Here is a 22855-nt window from a genome sequence, read left to right as displayed (position 1 = left end):
TTTGCCTAAATTAAGTTTGGGACCTGCAGTATGAAAGTGTTTCGCCTGAACTTGTGTAATTTAGAAGTGAGAAACTAATGTTGAAGGTGGTTTTAGAAAATTTTCCCACGTGCTGTTTTACCGAGCTATCCAGCAAATGCTGGCGGTATCCCAATTTGTCAATGTCTTTTTCAATCAGAAGGCAATAGTTAGAAACCATAAACGATGCAATATAGCAGGGATCACGCCCAAAGTCATTACAAATTATCAAATAAACCACAACAGGAAACTGACTGCATTTATGTAGACTCTTGACAGGTAATATAATGTAAATCTACTGCTACAGGATATTATATGCCCTAAATCAGAAATATTTAATTGAAGTAGATTAAATTACATGTACTTTGAGTCAGTATATGCATACTATTCTTTCCCTACCATGTAGGCCTACTTTAAAATGTAGTTGTAGCACCACAAAAGGGTTTAATGCTATACCTTTGACATGGTCTTTACAGTGTATTGTAAAAGATATACTGTAGTTAACGAATTCAGAATTTGTGTTTTTACCACCAAAATGAGGAGTTGGGCCTCGTTTGAATCAAGGTGCTTCCATAAATCGCCAAGAATTTAAGCCATGCCCACCAAATGGGTGACGGTACCTAGTGGTTTAACGTTAGAATTTTTTTCTTTCATATCCTACGCCTAATCTGAAGCATACTTAATTTACAAAAAACACTGAATGCTGCAGATGCAGTTTTTTCTGGATTTTGTGCTCTGTCCCCACAGAAGGCATATTCCAAAGTGGATCCCTCTCGTAAACATATGTTCAGCCCATTTTAAGTTCAAACAGGCCTGCCAATTTTCAGGATTTTGCCACGAAAATGCGCGATATTTGTCACAATTGGGTTAAACCACCACCCCTTTACACATTTAGTACACGCCCACAAATTGGTCAGAAAATATCACTTTTAAAATGCCAGAATGTTTTACTCAGTATGTCATTTCCAAATTTTTTTCAGGGCATGGAAAAAGAAAGAAAATGAATAAATACACATTTTCTGAGTTTTTATTCCTTTCACCCCTTTAAGAGAATCGGCCCCCATATAAGCAGGTTTCAAGTTGGGTCCACCTCTTAAAAAGATTCTCAGGCCGTTTTGGATCTTCACGCCGTATTTCATGCTCTTATCACAAATTTGGGCACGGTTTGGACAAAAATAATGGGCCTAAGGAGCTCCACTATTGACCAGGACATCATACGTGTACATTTGTATAGAGTATAATAGAAATATATATAGATACAATCTTTAACTCATTCCTAAGTAACTTAATCCGACTTATTTCCGTTCTTAAGTAGCTTTTTGGTATCAGGGGGTCAATCTCAACACGTAAGTCCAAAAACGGCGCGTGTGCGCAACATGTTAATTAAACTCGAAATTTTGGACACTTGACCATGGTCCCCTGACCCCCATCCGACCTAGGGCAACTTGAGAATGGCCATTTTGCATCTACCCCCCGACGGGCAATCGATTGGTACCATCAAACCTTTTGTGCTCAAATTGTTAATCAAACTCAACCTAGCTCCCGGTCTATTTAGACGAAATTAATGAACGACGCGATACTTTTCATATGAATGAATTGAAATCTAGAGATGAGTGAAGCTAAGAGACGATAGAATGCTCGGATAGTGAAATTGAATGATTCTCTTTGATTGTCGAATGTCGATCTGCGTTATCTCTCAATTTCAATCTCAATCGAATGAGCCAGGCAATAATTAGAATGAAAACTTGGTAAAATTGGTCGAGAAAACCTATATTTATCGCTGATTTGCCCATCGATCTCTTAAAGCCAGAGTCCATCATTTTGCAGCCATCCGAAAAAGTAACTGGCGTAATTATTGGTGAAAAACATACTTGGTTGAAAGATAGTAAGGGGACTAAACTCCCTGTGAAATTATTCTTTCTGTCAAGCTGTCATTTTGAAGTAATCAACGAAAGAAGGCCTTTCCGACAATGCGTCTTAAGACGCACCAGAGGAAAATTTAAATTAGTAGGTTAGTGGTCGGGCACAGCCCGACCACCCTTTGGATTTGTTGCGAATTATTAATCTATCTTGTCGCGCGGAAATTTACCTCAAACATCCCAGGTCTTGCTGCTCAACTAAAACCCCTGAAAAATAGCCCTCTGCTTAAACGAAACTTGCAACAGAGGATCTACAAACTCATCAAAAATCTAGATGTCTGATTTATTTCCCTCTATTTCACTATGGTTTCTGCTCAACTCACTCATTTTATTTTTGTAATGACACTGTCACTGATGACTCTAAACGCGAGGGGCTGTTCCTCCTCGGTTAAACACGCCTCTCTTCACAAATATATTGATACGCTTTGTAATAAACCGGACATCATTTTTCTCCAGGAAACCTGCAATTTAAACGATCATTTTTCTTCCTGGAGTTCCTGGCCTAGTTATACTCCGCTTTGTAATCCCAGCCCCTCGCGCGGATCCAGGGTCACTACTCTCGTTAGAAATAACATTTCCATTCTTGAATCTTCCTCCATTTACGATGGTTATGCTACTTATACTAAAATCTCGCATTATGACGTCATTTTTTATCTCTACAATATTCTTATCCCTCAATCTGATAGTGAAGCCTTAAAAGCCATCGACTGCATTTACAAACACAGTGACCCCCTCAGTGACATTATAGTCGGAGGTGACTTTAATTGTACTTTTGATCCCGAGTTGGATCGTTTAAATATGCCGACCGAGCGTCGTCCCAGAATTTCCGTGGCTGATTGCAGATTTCTGGACTGGCTGGAGGGAGAGACAAAACGAATTTCCCGACATTTGCGCGTGGTGGGATTTTGGCAAGATCCAAATAAAAACCCTCACCCAAATGTACGGGTCGAAAATCGCCAAAGAAAAACGTGACGCCCTGCTCAGGATTAACAAAACTATTGAAAACCTTCTGTCTGCGCCAGACTTTAACGAAGATACTAAACGCATTCTTGATGAACAAAGAGATGAATTGAATAAAATTCTTAACAATGAAGCTCGGGGTGCCCTCGTCAGTATGGAACGCCAAAGCCGCCTTCTATAGTTCGATTTCATTCCATAATCAATTTTATCATTCCATTCGGCGATTCCATCATTCCATTCGGCAATTCCATCATTCCATTCGGCGATTCCATCATTCCATTCGGCAATTCCATCATTCCATTCGGCGATTTCATCATTCCATTCGGCGATTCCATCATTCCATTCGCAATTTCATCATTCCATTCGGCGATTCCATAATTTCATTCGGCGTTCATCCTTTCATTCGTCTATTTCGCATTTGATTTAGCCATTCCACATTTCATTCAGCAATTTCGCCCCTTTTGCACTTCATGCTATTCTGCATTTCGCTTTTCATGCAGCCATTTCGCATTTCATGCAGCTATTCCGTATTTCATTCGGTCTGGCAGCGTCCATCCGTACGGAAGCGTTAAAGGGACATAAGACAAAGTAAAAAAAAAGTCTTAATTATGACTTATTATTAAGTCATTGTTATGACTTATATCTTATAATAATGACTATTAAGTCATAATTATGATAATTATGATATATATCATAATTACGACTTATATCTCATAATTATGACTTATTATTAAGTCTTTTTCATGACTTATATGTTATAATAATGACTTAATACTAAGTCGTAATTATAAGATATGTCATGACTTAATAATAAGTCATTATTATAAGATATAAGTCATAAATATGACTTAATAATAAGTCATAATAATGAGATATAAGTCATCATTATGATTTAACAATTACTAAGTCGTAATTATGAGATATATATCATAATTATGACTTAACACTAAGTCATTATTATAAGATATCAGTCATAACAATGACTTAATAATAAGTCCTTATTATGACCTCTTTTTTTTACTTTGTGTTATATCCCTTTAGCGCTTCCGTACGGATGGACGCTGCCGGACCGAATGAAATGCGGAATAGCTGCATAAAGTGCGAAATAGCTGCATGAAATGCGAAATGCAGAATAGCATGAAGTGCAAAAAGGGCGAAATTGCTGAATGAAATGTAGAATGGCTAATCAAATGCGAAATAGACGATTGAAAGGATGAACGCCGACTGGAAGGATGAAATCGCCAAATGGAATGATGAAATCGCCGAATGGAATGATGGAATTGCCGAATTGAATGATGAAATCGCCGAATGGAATGATGAAATCGCCGAATGAAATGATGAAATCGCCGAATGGGATGATGAAATTGATCATGGAATGAAATCGAACTATAGAAGGCGGCTTTGGCTTTCCATACGTCAGGGCCCGTTTTCAACATGTCATGAGGTTGATACATGTTCGTCCTACTTCTTCAATCTAGAAAAGTCTCGTTCTCAGTCTAAATCTTTTTACAGTATTCGTCTTGCTTCCGGCGATCTCACGGACGATCCTGCACAGATTACAAAACACGTCCGTGATTTTTATCAGAACTTGTACAGTCGACCTCAGACTGACGAGGGCGCCCTAAAGCACATTTTAAATGATGTACCCAGACTCGATTCAGTCGACTCGGAGGATCTTGAGTTTTCTCCCAGTATGGAAGAACTCGATGCTGCGGTTAAGCAATTTGGCAAAAATAAAACTCCCGGCCTAGACGGTCTCACCTCTGAATTTTTTCAAGCCTTCTGGCCTCTCTTCACAGACGATTTATTCTCCGTTTTTTCTCACGCCTGTAGTACCGGAATTCTTCCGCATTCTTTCCGTCGAGCTGTCATCACGCTCATTCAAAAAAAAGGGAGACCTTTCCGACATAGCCAATTGACGTCCGGTTTCCCTCCTGAACACCGACTACAAAATCTTTGCCAAGTTGCTTGCCAATCGTTTAAAACAATTTATTGGCAATGTAGTCCACCAATACCAGTGTTACTGCGCTCCTGGTAGGACAATTTATGACAATGTTTCTCTCATTAGAGATGTCATCAATTTCTGTAATTTCAATGATGTTCCTTTGGCCGTGGTCAACTTGGATCAAAAGAAAGCTTTTGACAGCGTTGACCACGGTTATCTGTTTAATACTATGAGAGCCATGGGTTTTGGAGACGCTTTTATATCATATATTAATCTCTTGTATAATGGTGCCGAGAGCCTGGTGAAGGTGTGCGGCTCTTTAACTGCACCCTTCACCTTCGACAAGGGCATCCTCTAGGGTGCCCGCTCTTGGGCCTTCTCTACTCCATTGCCATAGCGCCTTTTCTTAACAAACTCCGTAATAATCTGAATCAACATAGTTTTCTTCTTCCCGGCACCGATAAATACGTTTCGGTCTCGGCGTATGCCGATGACATCTCTCTCTTTGTCACCTCCGACAACGGTTTTAAAATAATTGAGCAAACCTACGCTATTTTCAGTAGAGCCTCTGCTGCAAGTTTAAATACTCAAAAATCCCAGGGGCTGTGGGTCGGTTCGTGGACTGGACGAGTCGACCGGCCCCTGAATTTTCAGTGGAACAGTCAAGGTCGTTTCCACTGGGCAATCTGCAAAAAAAAACTTCACAAAACTCTGTCTCAGTGGAAACGTCTCTCGTCGACCCTATCCTTTAAAGGTAAAATTCTCGTGGCCAATCAACTCGCTGCTTCTAAACTCTTTCATATCTTGGCCGTTCTTTCCCCACCCGAAAATGTCCTGAGCGAACTCCAGGAACTGCTGGTCGACTTCGTCTGGTCCGGGAAGAGACATTATCTCAAAAGACAAATTCTCTATCAGAGACCCGACAGAGGCAGACTCGGTCTTGCATGCCTCCAAGCACGCACGCTCGCTTACAGAATGTCCACTATCCAACGCTTTCTTGGTCTGTGTCCTCATCCTGCCTACACCATGGTTAGCTACTTTCTCCGTCGTTACAAAAAACTCGACTTTGATTTCCAACTCTTTCAACTTGATCTCGATCCCAAATTCTATATCAGCATTCCTCCACTCTACGGCGAGCTTCTGCGTGCTTGGAAGACATCCGGAGCTCTAATCGAAATACCATCGGATCAGATCAGTCATGTTATCAACATCCCTATCAATAGCACTCTCCTCGAACACGCGGCTGACGATGGGAACACCTGTTCTCGACTCCTCTCGTGCGGGATCAGGATCGTCCGTCACCTTCTTCATCCCTCCACCGGTCGCTGGCTGGAAGCCGAAGATCTGCCCTTCGCCCCGTCCAGTTTCCGTCGTCCCTCCCTCTGCCTCATTGACAGATTGCTTCGCCGCCTGCGTCTCGCCCTCCGCTCGTCTTTTCCGTCTCTCATCGGCTCCTGTTGTCTGCTAGCTCCTCCGACTCCTCTCCGCACCGACCCCTGCTTTCCGGATAATCCGATCCCCTTTTTCATCGCTCCCGACCTCAACGGTCTCTCGCTATCCTCCAAGACCCTTTACGATATCTTCAACGTTTCCGTCAACTGCCACCCTCCCACTACAATCACTCACTGGCATCGCATCGGTTTCTTCAATAACTCTGACTTCTCCATCCCCTGGACTCAAATCTACAAGCTTCCCACTTCCAAGAAAGAAGGCGACGTCCATTTTCGACTTCTTCATAACTTCCTGCCTTCTCTCCCTGTTCTTCATCACCTCAACCCGGATTCTCCCCGTCCTGCGGATGGTGTGGAGAGGAAGGAACTGTCGTCCACCTCTTCATCCTGTGCTCTGCCATCCAACCCGCCCTCAACCTTCTAAACGCCTTGCTGTCCCGTCTTCTTTCCAATTTCCGTCTCAACTTTGACCTCTACTGGATCCTGATCCCAAACGCCAGGAGTCGGGACCGGGACGCGGTCAAACTCGCTAATTTCCTCATCGTCAGCCTAAAATATGTAATCTACTGGTCCTATCGCTCTACTACCTTTTCCGATCCTCTTCTCGTCTGGTCTCATCGTCTAAAATCCTCATCGAATATCACTACCACCGGTTAAACTCATCCCTTGATCTATTTCTCAAAAAATGGTGGATTAACGATTCTCTCTTTACTGTAGCCAACAATAAGATAACGTGGCTGATCTGATCACTATTTTCTTTGCTTCCCCTTCCTTTGTAAATACATCCCCTCCCCTTCCCTGGGTCGCCGTTGCGTGGGTTGTCCCGCTGACCCAAAAGCGGGACGTTGTGCTTTTTGCACAGCCCACCTCGACGACCCTATTTTTTCCCACCCGGGGCTTACCCGTAGTGGGCGTGTAACATGCCCACACCTGATGCTGGTGACCCCACTCCTTTCTCCCCTCCCTCTCCTTACCCTCCCCCTTCTTACCCTCCCCCTTGAATACTGTTTTAAGTTTCACAGATGCATCTATGCATTTCGTTGCGTACTTATTTTTTGTTCATTTGTTCTCTATTGTATAATTGATATTGTCTTATTCCTCTATATAGTTCTGTCATTTTTGCAAGATTCTTATTTGCACTTGTTTGTTTATAATTTACTTTTGGGTGAAAATTACTTCAGTTTATTGATCATGTATTTTCTTGTTCTGTTCTCGTTTACATTTTGTTGTTTCCATTTGATGTCTGTGTATTTTCCTTTTTTTAATTCTTGTCATTGATCTTGTTGTTATCTTGTTTGGAAATAATGATCTTTTTCTGTGCGTTAATTTCTGTCTTGATTGTTCGTATTTTTTTGTACAATTTGTTTATGTTGATCCCACCTTCCAACTAAATTACTTCCAAAGAATTTTCTGTTTTGTTTGTTTGGTCGGTTGTCTTTAATAGATTTTGTTTACAAGAAGACGGGATAGATTGAGTAGCCGGCGGGCGGAGAGGCGGGGTTGGTTGCGGGCTCGGGCGGGTTGCTGGTGCTTGTGTTTCGTCGCCGCGGTTTGCCGGTTTAGCAGTAGTACACAGGCAACACTTGAAACGTGCACGATGATTTTCGGTTCGCTCGGAGCGCGCCACGGGGGGTACGGTACAAGCACTTGTACGCATGCGCATACTGTCATTTCGCTTGTACCGTACCCCCCCCCCCCCCCCCCCCCCCCCCGCGGCGCGCTCCGAGCGAACCGAAAATCATCGCTCGATCATATGCGTGCACGTTTCAAGTGTCAGGTTGGCTCAGTGCGGAAAGGGCATACTTGTCATCATTTTAGCCCCAAAAAAGACAAAATCCAGCGATGTTTGTTCTGCGCATATTTTGTGAGTATGTCATGAGGTGTAGTACGGAGTTTGGGGGCAAACTGTGCAGCGGTTCTGTTGGAAATTTCTGCATTTTGATGGACGTTTTTGTACTTGATTAGTGTTTTGTGCTGAAAACAATTTTGCGGGGTTCTTAATCTATGAGGCTCCACGTGTATAGCTTTCATAGTGCAATGAAAATAAAATCAGGCTAAAACTTCGCATACTGAGGCCTAATTGAATACACCATTCAAGCGGCATAAAAAAAAATGGCCCAAAAAAACCCCAAAAATCCGACCGACCGACCCTATTTTATAAAAGGCATGTAATCTGAGGCAGAACTATATATTTTTTTGCGGCCTCAGATCATGGAGGAAGAAAATAGACCTCTATTGCTCAGGTGACATGATGACATGGGTGTTGATGACTATAGTCTTGTTATGACTTATGTGAAACTGATTAACTGGTGGGTACACGCTGTATAAGACGGACCAGTCAAAAACCTGGCGGACCAGTCAAAATTCTAGCCAACTGGTCCGGCTGACCAGTCAAAAAAAAAGTTAAGGGCAACCCCTGCAAAGGATCAAAATTTAAATCCTTTACAGTCCAATCAATTGTTTTGTGATAAAAATCAGTAAACATTCTATGTAAACATTTAAGTTATTTCTGGCTTGATGACGTAGTTATTCGAAAACGAACAGCGAATACTGATTTAGTTCGGAGTGGATAAATGTTCATTGTGCGGAAGTTAGATAATGTATGAAAATATGAAAAATGTAAGCGTATGTATTCATAACATCTAACTTCCAGTTTGATAACGTCACAGTTTTTGGAAGCATGCAAAAAGTGGACATTGTAATGAATATCGTTATTTGGGTTTCGAGGATATTCGACATGGATCGAATGATATAAAATAGACTTAAAATGCGGGTCGTTTTCAAATTCTCATAGAAATAACTTCCGGTCTGATGACGTCATGAATTTGAAACCTTGCTAAGTTATCTGTGGTTATTCAAAGAATATCAAGGGGTGATTTGATAAAATTTAAAGGCGGATGGTTTTCAAATTAAAGAAAGCAAACACTGTTTTATGTGTCGCTAGGGGGCGCCCTTTTGAAAGATGACGTCATCACACTGCGTTTGAGTCTGGCATTCCTCACTAAACACTTTCATAATTTATATGAGTATAGTAAAATGATTCCGCTTTTGAGTTATATTTGGTTTTTATTGCACTTCCGGTAACACTTCCGGTAACACCGGAAGTGAAGGTCAAGCGGTTTTCTGTCCGGGAACAAGAAATTTTACTCACGGCAAAGTCTACAACCTCACGAAAAAACAAACACGATAATCTATTTAGTTCAAAAGATATAGCGTAAACTATTTTGTCAAAATTTGATCTTAAATCGCTAGTAATTTGATACCCAATGAAGGCATGCTGACGGAACAAAATGTATAACATCTTCGTAACATGGTACAAGTTCACACAAGGTTATGTGATTGTACCGTAAACCGTTTGGAAGAAATTTTGCTTTGTTTTTATTTCAGGCTAACGTCTTCATTTTGATTTCATCTAAATTTGACCTTACGGTAGACCCGGAAGTAAAGGTCAAGCGAGTTTACGTACACGACAAAAAATCTCATTACAGAATACAAACATCATTGATTATTTAGTTCAAGAGTTATAAGTGAAAGTAATTGGTCACTTTTCCACCTAAAATCGCTTGTAATTTGACACCCGATGACGTAATCATGACGTCAGAGTAATATGCACCACTAAGGATGAGGGTCGATATATATTAAAAGTTACAAGTTCCTATCGTAAACCGTTCAGGAGAAAACCCTTGGAAACGTGCTGTACGGAAAAAAAAAAGAACCAGAGGTTCGCGTTTGTTGTTACAAACGCAGAGTGGTCGGGCAGGCAATTGTGCATCAAACACTGCCGAGTTGAGTTATGAATATGTTTATGTAAGAACGAAGGATCTCGAAATTAAATCCTTTCCAGTACAATCCATTATTTTGTTTAAAAAAATGCATCTTTAACGGTGTGATAAATTTTAGTAAACATTCTATGTACACATACAAGATATTTTTGGCTTGATTCAAAAACGGGAAGTGAATACTGATTTAGTTCGGAGTGGATAAATGTTCGTTGTGAAGTTAAATACCGTATGAAAATATGGAAAATATAACTATGCATTCATAACACCTAACTCGGGTTTGATGACGTCACAGTATTTAGAAGCAAAAGGTAAACATTGTAAGGGATATCGTTATTTGGGCTACAAAGATATACGACATGAATCAAATGATATAATTAAATTAAAAATATTATCGTTTTCAAATTCTCATAGAAGTAACTTCGGTCTCATGACGTCATGAATTTGAAACCTTGCCAAATTATCCGTGGTTAATCAAAGAATATCAAGGGGCGATTTGGTGAAATCTTAACGGATGGTTTTCAAATTAAAGAAAGCAAACACTATTTAATATGCCGCTAGGGGGCGCCCTTTTCGAAAGATGACGTCATCACACTGTTTTGTGTCTGGCATTCCTCAATAAACACTTTCATAATATATATGTGTGTAGTAAAATGCTTCCCCTTTAGAGTTATACTCGGTTTTTATTGCACTTCCGGTAACACCGGAAGTGAAGGTCAAGCGGTTTTGTGTCCGGGAACAAGAATTATTTCTCACAGCATAGTCTACAACCTCACGAAAAACGAACACGATACTATATTTAGTTCAAAAGATATAGCGCAAACTATTTCGTCAACATTTTCCCTTAAATCACTTGTAATTTCATACCTGATGACGTCATGATGACGTAACAAACTCTATAGTATCTTCGTAACGTGGTACAAATTCACACTTGGTTTTATGATCATACTGTAAAATGTATTGAAGAAATTTTGCTTTGTTTTGATTTCAAGCTTAAGTCTTCATTTCGAATTCACCTAACTTTCACCTTCCGGTTGACCCCGAAGAAGGGGTCAAGTGAGTTCACGTACACGAAAAGAAATATTTATCAATTCATGGTCTATCTTATTACAGAATATAAGCATCACTGATTATTTTGTTCAAGAGTTATGGTTGAAGGTAATTTGACCCTTTTCCAGCTAAAATCGCTTGTAATTTGACACCCGATGACGTCATCATGACGTCAGAGTAATATGCACCACTTCGGATGAGGGTCGATATATAGTGTAAGTAACAAGTTCATACCGTATACCGTTTAGGAGAAAACCCGCGGAGAAGTATTGTCAGGAAAAAAAAAAAAAAGATTGACCCGAACAATAACAGAGAGTGGTCGGGTTGTGCCCGACCACTCAACTAGAGTTTCGCGTTTGTTTAGTTACAAACGCAGAGTGGTCGGGCGGACAGCCTTTTCATTATACACTGCCCAGTTAAGTTAAGAATATGTGTTTAATATGTAAAAATAAGGATCAGGAAATTAAATCCCTTGAAGTACAATCAATGTTTCAAAATGGTATCTTTAACGGTGTAATAAATGTCAGTAAACATTCAAGGTGCTCCAAAAGTTATTTCTGGTTTGTTGACGTCATCAGTCAAAAATAGTGAGTGAATACTAAAAAAGTTCGGAGAGGATAATATCTCATTGTAAAGTTAAAATAACGTATGAAAATATGGGAAATATAATTGTTTGTATTAATAACACCTAACTTCCGGTTTGATGACGTATTAATAACACCTAACTTCCGGTTTGATGACGTCACAGCATTAGAGATATGACGTCATCACAATGTTTTTTTGCGTCTTGCATTCCTCACTAAACACTTTCATAATATTTAGTAATATGCTTCCGCTTTTGAGTTATATTCAGTTTTCATTGCACTTCCGGTAACACCGGAAGTAAAGGTCAAGCGGTTTTGCATCCAGGAACACGAAATGTTTCTCACGGCATACTCTACAACCTCACGAAAAACGAACACGATACTCTATTTAGTTCAAAAGATATAAAGCAAACTATTTTGTCAAAATTTGCCCTTAAATCGCTTGTAATTTGATACCTGATGACGTCATGATGACGTAACAAAATTTATAACATCTTCGTAACATGGTACAAGTTCACACAAGGTTTTGTGATCATACCGTGAACCGTTCGGAAGAAATGCTGCTTTGTTTTGATGTCAGGCTAAGGTCTTCATTTTGAATTCACCTAACTTTGACCTTCCGGTAGACCCGGAAGTAAAGGTCAAGCGAGTTCACGTACACGACAAAAACTGTTAATCGTTTAATGGTCTATCTGATTTACAGAATACAAACATCATTGAATGTTTAGTTCAAAAGTTATAGGTGAAAGTAATTGTTCACTTTTTCAGATAAAATCACTTGTAATTTGACACCTGATGACGTAATCGTGACGTCAGAGTAATATGCACCACTTCGGATGAGGGTCGATATATATTGAAAGTTACAAGTTCATACCATATGCCGTTTAAGAGAAAACCCGCGGAGAATTATTGTCCGGAAAAAAAAAAGAAATAAAGAACTAGAGGTTCGCGTTTGTTGTTACAAACGCAGAGTGGTCGGGCAGGCAATCTGTTCATTCAACACTACCGAGTCGAGTTGTGAATAAATTTATGTAAGAACAAAGGATCACGAAAATAAATCCTTTCCAGTACAATCAATTATTTGGTTAAAAATGTGTCTTTAATGGTGTGATAAATTTTAGTCAACATTCTATGTAGGCCTACACATACAAGTTATTTCTGGCTTCATGACGCCATTATTCAAAAACGGGAAGTGAATACTGATAAGGTTTGGAGTGGATAAATGTTCGTTGTGAAGTTAAATTAACGTATGAAAATAAGGAAAATATAACTGTTGGTATTCATAACACCTAACTTCCGGTTTGATGACGTCACAGTATTTGGAAGCAAAAGGTGAACATTGTAAGGCATATCGTTATTTGGGCTATGAAGATATACGACATAAATCAAATGATAGAATTACATTTAAAATAGTATCGTTTTCAAATTCTCATAGAAGTAACTTCCGGTCTGATGACGTCATGAATTTAAAACCTTGCCAAATTATCTGTGGTTAATCAAAGAATAATTAGGGGTGGTTTTGTAAAATTTAAACAGATGGTTTTCAAATTAAAGAAAGCAAACAATATTTAATATGCCGCTAGGGGCACTCTTTTGAAAGATGACGTCATCACACTGTTTTTTTGTGTCTGGCATTCCTCAATTAACACTTTCATAATGTGTACGTTTGTAGTAAAATGCTTTCGTATTTGAGTTATACTCGCTTTTTATTGCACTTCCGGTAACACCGGAAGTGAAGGTCAAGCGGATTTGTGTCCGGAGACAAGAAATGTTTCCCACAGCATAGTCTACAACCTCACGAAAAAACAAACACTATACTATATTTAGTTCAAAAGATATAGCGCAAACTATGTCGTCAAAATTTGCCCTTAAATCATTTGTAATTTGATACATGATGACGTCATGATGACATCACAAAATATATAGTATCTTCGTAACATGGTACATGTCCACACTAGGTTTTATGATCATAACGTAAACCGTATGGAAGAAATTGTGCTTTGTTTTGATTTCAGGATAAAGTCCTCATTTTGAATTCACCTAACTTTAACCTTCCGGTTGACCCGGAAGAAAGGATCAAGTGAGTTCACGTACACAAAAAGAAATGTTAATCAATTCATGGTCTATCTGCTTACAGAATATAAACATCACTGATTATTTTGTTCAAGAAATATGAGTGAAAGTAATTGGACCCTTTTTCAGCTAAAATCGCTTGTAATTTGACACCCGATGACGTCATCATGATGTCAGAGTAATATGCACCACTTCGGATGAGGGTACATATATATTGAAAGTTACAAGTTCATATCATGAACCGTTTAGGAGAAAACCCGCGGAGAATTATTGTCCGGAAAAAAAAGAAAGATTTACCAGAACAATAACAGAGAGTGGTCGGGTTGTACCCGACCACTCAATGATTAATCGGAACAATTTGTGGCCGACCACTCAATAATACCGGTGCTTATATAGCGCAGTTCCAAATTAATGATCAATGCGCTTTACAAACAAAAACAAAGAGTTTCGCGTTTGTTGAGTTACAAACGCAGAGTGGTCGGGCGGACAGCCTTTTCATTTATTCACTGCCCAGTTAAGTTAGGAATATATGTTTATGTAGAAAAAAAGGATCACGAAATTAAATCCCTTCAAGTACAATCAATGTTTGAAAAAAGGTATCTTTAACGGTGTGATAAAATTTCAGTAAACATTCTATGTGCACAAAAAGTTATTTCTGGTTTGATGACGTCATCAGTCGAAAACGGTTAGTGAATACTGATAAAGTTCAGAGAGGATAATTTTGCATTGTAAAATTAAAATAACGTATGAAAATATGGGAAATATAATTGTTTGTATAAATAACCCCTAACTTCCGGTTTGATGACGTCACAGCATTAGAGATCCAAAGGTGAACATTGAAATGGATATCATTATTTGGACTTCGAAGCTAGAATTAAATTAAAACTATGATCTTTTTCAAATTCTCCTTAAAGTAACTTCCGGTCTGATGACGTCATGAATTTGAAACCTTGCCAAGTTATCTGTGGTTAATCAGAGAATGTCAAGGGTCGATTTGGTAAAATTTGGACGGATGGTTTTACAATTAAAGAAGGGAAACTCTATTTTATGTGCCGATAGGGGGCGCCCTTTCGGATGTTGACGTCATCACACTATTTTTTGCGTCTTGCATTCCTCACTAAACACTTTCTTAATATATGTCTGTAGTAAAATGCTTCCGCTTTTGAGTTATATTCAGTTTTTATTGCACTTCCGGTAACACCGGAAGTAAAGGTCAAGCGGTTTTGCGTCCGGAAACACGAAATGTTTCTCACGGCAAAGTCTACAACCTCACGAAAAAACGAACACGATACTCTATTTAGTTCAAAAGATATAACGCAAACTATTTTGTCAAAATTTGCCCTTAAATCGCTTGTAATTTGATACCTGATGACGTCATGATGACGTAACAAAAAATATAACATCTTCGTAACATGGTTCAGGTTCACACAAGGTTTTGTTATCATACCGTGAACCGTTCGGAAGAAATGCTGCTTTGTTTTGATGTCAGGCTAACGTCTTCATTTTGACGAATTCACCTAACTTTGACCTTCCGGTTGACCCGGAAGTAAAGGTCAAGCGAGTTCACGTACACAACAAAAACTGTTAAGCGATTAATGGTTTATCTGATTTACAGAATACAAACATCATTGAATGTTTAGTTCAAAAGTTATAGGTTAAAGTAATTGGTCACTTTTTCAGATAAAATCACTTGTAATATGACACCTGATGACGTAAGCATGACGTCAGAGTAATATGCACCACTTCGGATGAGGGTTGATATATATTGAAAGTTACAAGTTCATACCATATACCGTTTAGGAGAAAAGCCGCGGAGAAGTATTGTCCGGAAAAAAAAAGAAAGATTTACCAGAACAATAACAGAGAGTGGTCGGGTTGTGCCCGACCACTCAAAGAAAGACTAGAGTTTCGCGTTTGTTGAGTTACAAACGCAGAGTGGTCGGGCGGACAGCCTTTTCATTATACACTGCCCAGTTAAGTTAGGAATATGTGTTTATATAGAAAAAAGGATCACGAAATTAAATCCCTTCAAGTACAATCAATGTTTCAAAAAGATATCTTTAACGGTGTGATACATTTTAGTAAACATATTCTATGTGCACAAAAAGTTATTTCAGTCAAAAATGGTTAGTGAATACTAATAAAGTTCGGAGAGGATAATTTTTCATTGTGAAGTTAAAATAACGTATGAAAACATGGGAAATATAATTGTTTGTATTAATATCACCTAACTTCCGGTTTGATGACGTATTGATAACACATAACTTCCGGTTTGATGAAGTCACAGTATTAGAGATCCAAAGGTGAACACTGTAATGGATATCATTATTTGGACTTCGAAGATATGACAGGGATCAAATGATAGAATTAAATTAAAAATATGATCTTTTTCAAATTCTCCTTAAAGTAACTTCCGGTCTGATGACGTGATGAATTTGAAACCGTGCCAAGTTATCTGTGGTTAATCAGAGAATGTCAAGGGGCGATTTGGTAAAATTTGGACGGATGGTTTTACAATTAAAGAAGGGAAACTCTATTTTATGTGCCGATAGGGGGCGCCCTTTCGGATGATGACGTCATCACACTGTTTTTTGCGTCTTGCATTCCTCACTTAACACTTTCATAATATATATGTCTGTAGTAAAATGCTTCCGCTTTTGAGTTATATTCAGTTTTTATTGCACTTCCGGTAACACCGGAAGTAAAGGTCAAGCGGTTTTGTGTCCGGGAACACGAAATGTTTCTCACGGCATAGTCTACAACCTCACGAAAAAACGAACACGATACTCTATTTAGTTCAAAAGATATAACGCAAGCTATTTTGTCAAAATTTGCCCTTAAATCGCTTGTAATTTGATACCTGATGACGTCATGATGACGTAACAAAATTTAAAACATCTTCGTAACATGGTACAAGTTTACACAAGGTTTTGTGATCATACCGTGACCCGTTCGGAAGAAATGCTGCTTTGTTTGATGTCAGGCTAACGTCTTCCTTTTGTATTCACCTATTTTTGACCTTCCGGTTGACCCGGAAGTAGAGGTCAAGCGAGTTCACGTACATGACAAAAATTGTTTAGCGATTAGTGGTCTATCTGATTACAAGGTTGGAAAACAATTGATTGTTTTGTTCAAGAGTTATAGGTTTGGAAGAATTGTTGCTTTGTTTTGATTTCAGGCTAAAGTCTTCGTTTTGAATTGACCTAACTTTGACCTTCCGGTAAACCCGGAAGTAAAGGTCAAGCGAGTTAACGTACATGACAAAAAAATGTTTATCTATTAATGGTCTATCTGATTACAAGGTTGGAAAACAATTGATTGTTTTGTTCAAGAGTTATAGGTGAAAGAATATCATCATTTGTTCAACGAAAATTGCTTGTAATTTGACACCCGATTACGTCATCATGATGTCAGAGTAATATGCACCACTAGGGATGAGGGCCGATATATGTTGAAAGTTACAAGTTCATACCATATACCGTTTAGGAGAAAACCCGCGGAGACGTGCCTCACGGAAAAAAAATAAAGACTAGAGGTTCGCGTTTGTTGTTTCAAACGCAGAGTGGTCGGGCAGGCAATTTGTTCATGAAACACTGCCGAGTTAGGTTATGAATATGTATATGTAACAACAAAGGATCACGAAATTAAATCCTTTCCATCACAATAAATAATTTTGCTGAAAAATGCATCTTTAATGGTTTGCTAAATTTCCGTAAACATTTTATGTACACATACGAGTTATTTCTGGCTTGATGACGTCATTCTTAAAAAAAAAAAGGGGGGAAGTGAACACTGATTTAGTTCGGAGTGGATAAATGTTTTTTGTGAAGTTAAATCACATATGCAAATATGGAAAATATAACTGTAAGTATTTATAACAACCACCTTCCAGTTCCATGACGTCACTAGTATTTGGAAGCAAAACATTCATTGTTATGGTATCGTTATTTGGGCTACGAAGATATACGACATAGATTAAATAATAGAATTCAATTTAAAATATGATCATTTTCAAATGCTCATCGACGTAACTTCCGGTCTGATGACGTCATGAATTTGAACCTTACCAAGTTATCTGTGGTTTATCAAAGAATATCAAGGGGCGATTTGGTAAAATTGGAACCGATGTTCTTCAGATTGAAGAAAACAAACACAATTTTATGTGCCGCTAGGGGGCGCCCTTTTGGATTATGACGTCATCACATTTTTTTTTGACTTGCATTTCTCACTAAAAACTTGCATAATATACATGTCTGTAGTAAAATGCTTCCGTTTTGGCGTTATATTCAGTTTTCATTGCACTTCCGGTAACACCGGAAGTAAAGGTCAAGCGGTTTGTGTCCGGGAACAAGAAATGTTCCGATACGATACTCTATTTATTTCAAATGATATAGCACAAACTGTTTTGTTAAAATTTGCCCTTAAATCGCTTGTAATGTAATACCTGATGACGTCATGATGACGTAACAAAATTTACAACATCTTCGTAACATGGTACAAGTTCACACAAGTTTTTTGTGATTGTACCGTAAACCGTTCGGAAGAAATTTAGCTTTGTTTTAATCTCAGGCTAACGTATTCATTTTGAATTTTGAAAAGACACTTAGGCCTCCGAAATTCAATAGGTGGGTGGGTGGGGGAGGGGGGGGGGGTGGGTGGGCTCATGCCATATTTTCAATGGGGAGCGCCAATAAAATCCTACAATCATTCACACTATATTAACGACAAATGCACCCTTGTCACGACTATTTCTTTAGGGGGAGACCGTGTACATCACATGTATATCACAATCCTTCTTTTTTGCTAATGCAATTTTCTTTTGTACGGAATTTATTTTGGGGAGCTAGACACAAAATTGGGGGGGGGGGGCTAAAGCCCCCTCTAGCCCCCCCCCCCTAGAACCGCGCCTGAATTAGTCACCTTTTTCAGCTAAAATCGCTTGTAATTTGACACCCGATGACGTCATAATAACGTCAGAGTAATATGCACCACTTGGGATGAGGATCGATTTAAATTGAAAGTTACAAGTTCATATCATAAACCGCTTAAGATAAAACCTGCGGAAACGTGCTGTACGGAAAAAAGAGAAAGAAAGAAAGACTAGAGCTTCGCGTTTGTTGTTACAAACGCAGAGTGGTCGGGTAGACAACTATTTTATGAAACACTGTTCAGTAAAGTTAAGCATATTTTTTTAATGTAAGAACATGTACAATGGATAACGAAATTTAAACTGTCTGATAAAAATTAATCATTTTGTTTAAAAATGTTTCTTTTATGTAGTGATCAATGTATGTATTTATTTTTTTTAAACGTAGAAAAAGTGAATATGGGTAGTGAATACTGATGTTATTCGGAGAGGATGCATATTCATTGATTTGCATGTATTCATGTGTCCGATCATAACTGGAGCCATTTTAAATGGTAAGCTGTTTTCAGCATGAACTCCCAATACCATTTGCCCGAAAAAAACCCGAAATAATATTTTCTATCCGAAGGTAAATTTATAAACAGAAACAAACATTTATATTCGTCAAATCACCTCTCAGAGTTCGTACGAGGATGCCTTTCCGGGCCGCGCCACGAACAGCGTAAGTGCACACATTCTACTTTCCGAATCACAGTGTGCATGCAGTGTACAAGCTCAACCCCGGTAATGACACATTAACTGCGCATGTGAAGACGCCCGCAGCGATCTATTTTAGTCGTACACGCGTGACAACAGTACTTCTCCTCAGACTTTCTCAGAGTCTACGTACTAATAACTGGACATGTACATGTACGCCCGCGAATAGCAAACGAAAAGCCAGGCTACGTTCAGCGGGCTACTATAAGGGTATTTTTGTCAGCGGCGGGTCACGTGTGTGAACAATTAGACAAGCCACGAACCTGGAACAATTGACGCCAATGTTTAAGATATCATTCAATGGACAATTCACGAATATATCTCTCAGGATTGATTTATTTTTGAAGAATAGAAGGTCTTTTCGTTGTAACTTCCGGTCTGATGACGTCATCAACTTCAAACTTCACACATGTGTTGTTTGCATGAAGGTCATTATATATACCAGTCAGGCACGGTACTAGAACCAATATTTGGAGGGGGGGCAGCAAGGTGGATCCAGAATTTTTTCAGGGAGGCGTGCTGAAATGTTGGCCGGTTATTTTTATCCAGACACTTAGGCCTCCGAAAATCAATAGGTGGGGGGGGGGGGGGGGGGGGGCGGCTTATGTCATTTTTCAATGGGGAGCGCCAATAAAATCCTGAAATCATTCACACTATATTAACTAATGCACCCTTGTCACGGCTATTTCTTCTTTAGGGGGAGACCGTTCGCATGTACATAACAATCCTTCTTTTTGCTAATGCATTTTTTTTTTTTACGGAATTTATTTTGGGGGGGGGCTAGACAAAAAAAATGGGGGGGGGCGGGGCTACAGCCCCCCTAGGCCCCCCCCCCCCCGTAGAACCGCGCCTGATTATTACAAGTTTTCAGGCGATTACAAAACACTTCGCCACAGACATCTATTCAAAATGCATTTTGGACATTCTTAAACATGCCGCTAGAGGGCGGTTGAGAATTTCATGACGTCACCGGTACAAGTTTTGAAGGATATTGTCTGGCAAGGGACTAACACCGTTGAAAGCAAGATCATATCTATTTTCAATTTTAAATAATAAGCCAATAATAAGCCATTTCCGGTTTCGACCGGAAGCAAGGGTCATGTGATTTTACGTATACGTTAAAAAATAAAGACCTTATTTTACTCTATCACTTGCCGCAAGCAGCAAGACGACAGATCTCATTATTGATTTTATATAGATTTTTAAAGATAAAAAAATATCAAAGTTTAATTGCTTGTCACGTGACACCTGATGACGTCATCATGCCATCATTGTTCTGGCACAATCTAAGCATTCCGTCTTTGCTTGGTGTTACTTTGATGAAGATGCGCCATTGAAAAATGGCCAAAAAGGTCCCTTGAAAAAGAGGGGCACAAATAAAGTGGAAAAACCGTGTACAAAGTCAATGGGCTTAAATAAATATTCAAAATGTCATAATAAATCACATGATGACGTCATCATTGCGTCCATCTTCGCAACGACTTTGCTATATGTTCTTTGACTATTTTAAGTTTCAATGTCATAATGAGTGTGCTTTTATGACTAAAATGCTGACGAGAAAAATCGTGCACAGAGTCTATGGGATTTGTTATAGAAGACCAAGCTTCTTCAGCACAAGACTACGCGCCACGTGTTTGGCCCCGTTCCAGCAAGCATGACGATGATGAAATAATGGATCTGCACTGAATGCATGTACATGTACTGTACATGAGTACAATGTCCTGTACATGCAGTGTACTCACGCACACCCAGCTTTCGCTTTCATTGAATTTTTGAGCGACGGACTACCGTTAGGGTATTTTTGTCGGCGGCGGGTCACATGTGTGAACAATTTGACAAGCCATGCGCCTGGCACAATTGACACCAATGTTTCATCTATCATTTAATGGACAATTTAAGATTATATCTCTCATGATTGATTTTTTAGCGATTTTTGAAGAATAAAAAATCTTTGCGTTGTAACTTCCGGTCTGATGACGTCATTGGCTTCAAACTTCACACAAGTGTTGTTTGCATGAAAGTCATCATATATACCAATTTTCAAAAGATTACAGCAAACTTCGCCACGGACATCTATTCAAAATGCATTTTGGACATTTTTCAACCTGCCGCTAGAGGGCGCTCTAATATTTCATGACGTCATCGGTTACAGTTTAGAAAAGTACTTTCTTGCCGAAGACTAACATCGTTGAAAACACGTTCATATCTTTTACCATTTTTACATTACAAGGCACTTCCGGGTTCGACCGGTTTCGACCGGAAGTAAGGGTCGTATGATTTGACACCCACGAAGTAAATTGAAGACCCAGTATTATTCTATTGACTGCCGTTAAAAACAAGTTCCGGTCTCTCACGGTTGATTTTATATCGATTTGTAATGATTAAAAAATAGAAACACTAAATTGCTTGTAATTTGATACCTGATGACGTCATCATGACGTCAGGACAATATACACTACTCGGGATCAGGGTCAATATGTGTTCGAAGTTACAAGTTTATATCTTGAACAGTTTAGGAGTAAACCCACGGAGAAGTATTGTCCGGAAAAAAAAAGAAAGAAAGAAAGAAAGATTAATCGGGACAATTCTAGACAGTGGTCGGGTTGTGCCCGACCACTCAATTAATTGTAACAGATTCAAAGAGTGGTCGGGTTGTGCCCGACCACTCAAAGATTAATCGTAACAGATCCAAAGATCAAAAAGGAAAACGTAGTTGTTACAGTGCAACCGAGAAACTTAGATTATTTTAACGCGTTCCGTGTGTTTATTGTGCCGTGCGAGTTGTATTTTTTAATGAGATACCGAAGGTATACGTTACCCCGCTTCGAATGGATCCGTCTTAAAGTTTTTAACCAATAACGTATTATTCAATTCCCGCGTAGACTTTCCGCAGCCACTTACAACCTAGGCGTAGTCGAGTCGCAAAAACCCCATCCCATCTTACGTAAGAATGTTTTGTACATAGGCCATGGTAATTGAGAAAGCGCATCTTAATCGTTAAACAAAACCGCACCAATTAGTAGACAACAGATCGTATTGTATTGAACCAAATGCAGCGTTTAGGACTTCTTTTTCCATGTTGTGAAGTGAGTGAATTTTGTTGAGAGAGGGAGAAGACATTTTAGACCTGATCGAGAGACGATCTAGAGTGAAGGTGGGAGAGAGAGTGATCGTGTTTGCCAGACCGGTTTCAGCTTGCCCTGCACCTGAAATCTGATGACAGCAGATTTAGCTTTTGGATCAATTTAATCCTGCTGGAAAACGGAAAGTTCAGTTCCGTTTCCCAGGATTTGGTATATCAAGACCAAATTCCAGCGTCATAGCGTCCCGGTCATCTTGACATTTCATAGCAACCGTCCACCTCCCCAGGTATTCGCCCAGATAAATTACCGTAAGTGTTGATCTATGGAGTTTTGTATAAATCTTTATTACTGGAGTGATCTCTGTTATAGC

This window comes from Patiria miniata, unplaced genomic scaffold (genome assembly GCF_015706575.1).
Source record: "Patiria miniata isolate m_02_andy unplaced genomic scaffold, ASM1570657v1 HiC_scaffold_10, whole genome shotgun sequence".
In the NCBI taxonomy this organism is placed as follows: Eukaryota; Metazoa; Echinodermata; class Asteroidea; order Valvatida; family Asterinidae; genus Patiria; species Patiria miniata.
The sequence above is the reverse complement of the archived record's forward strand: the minus strand, read 5'-3'. Positions refer to the sequence as shown.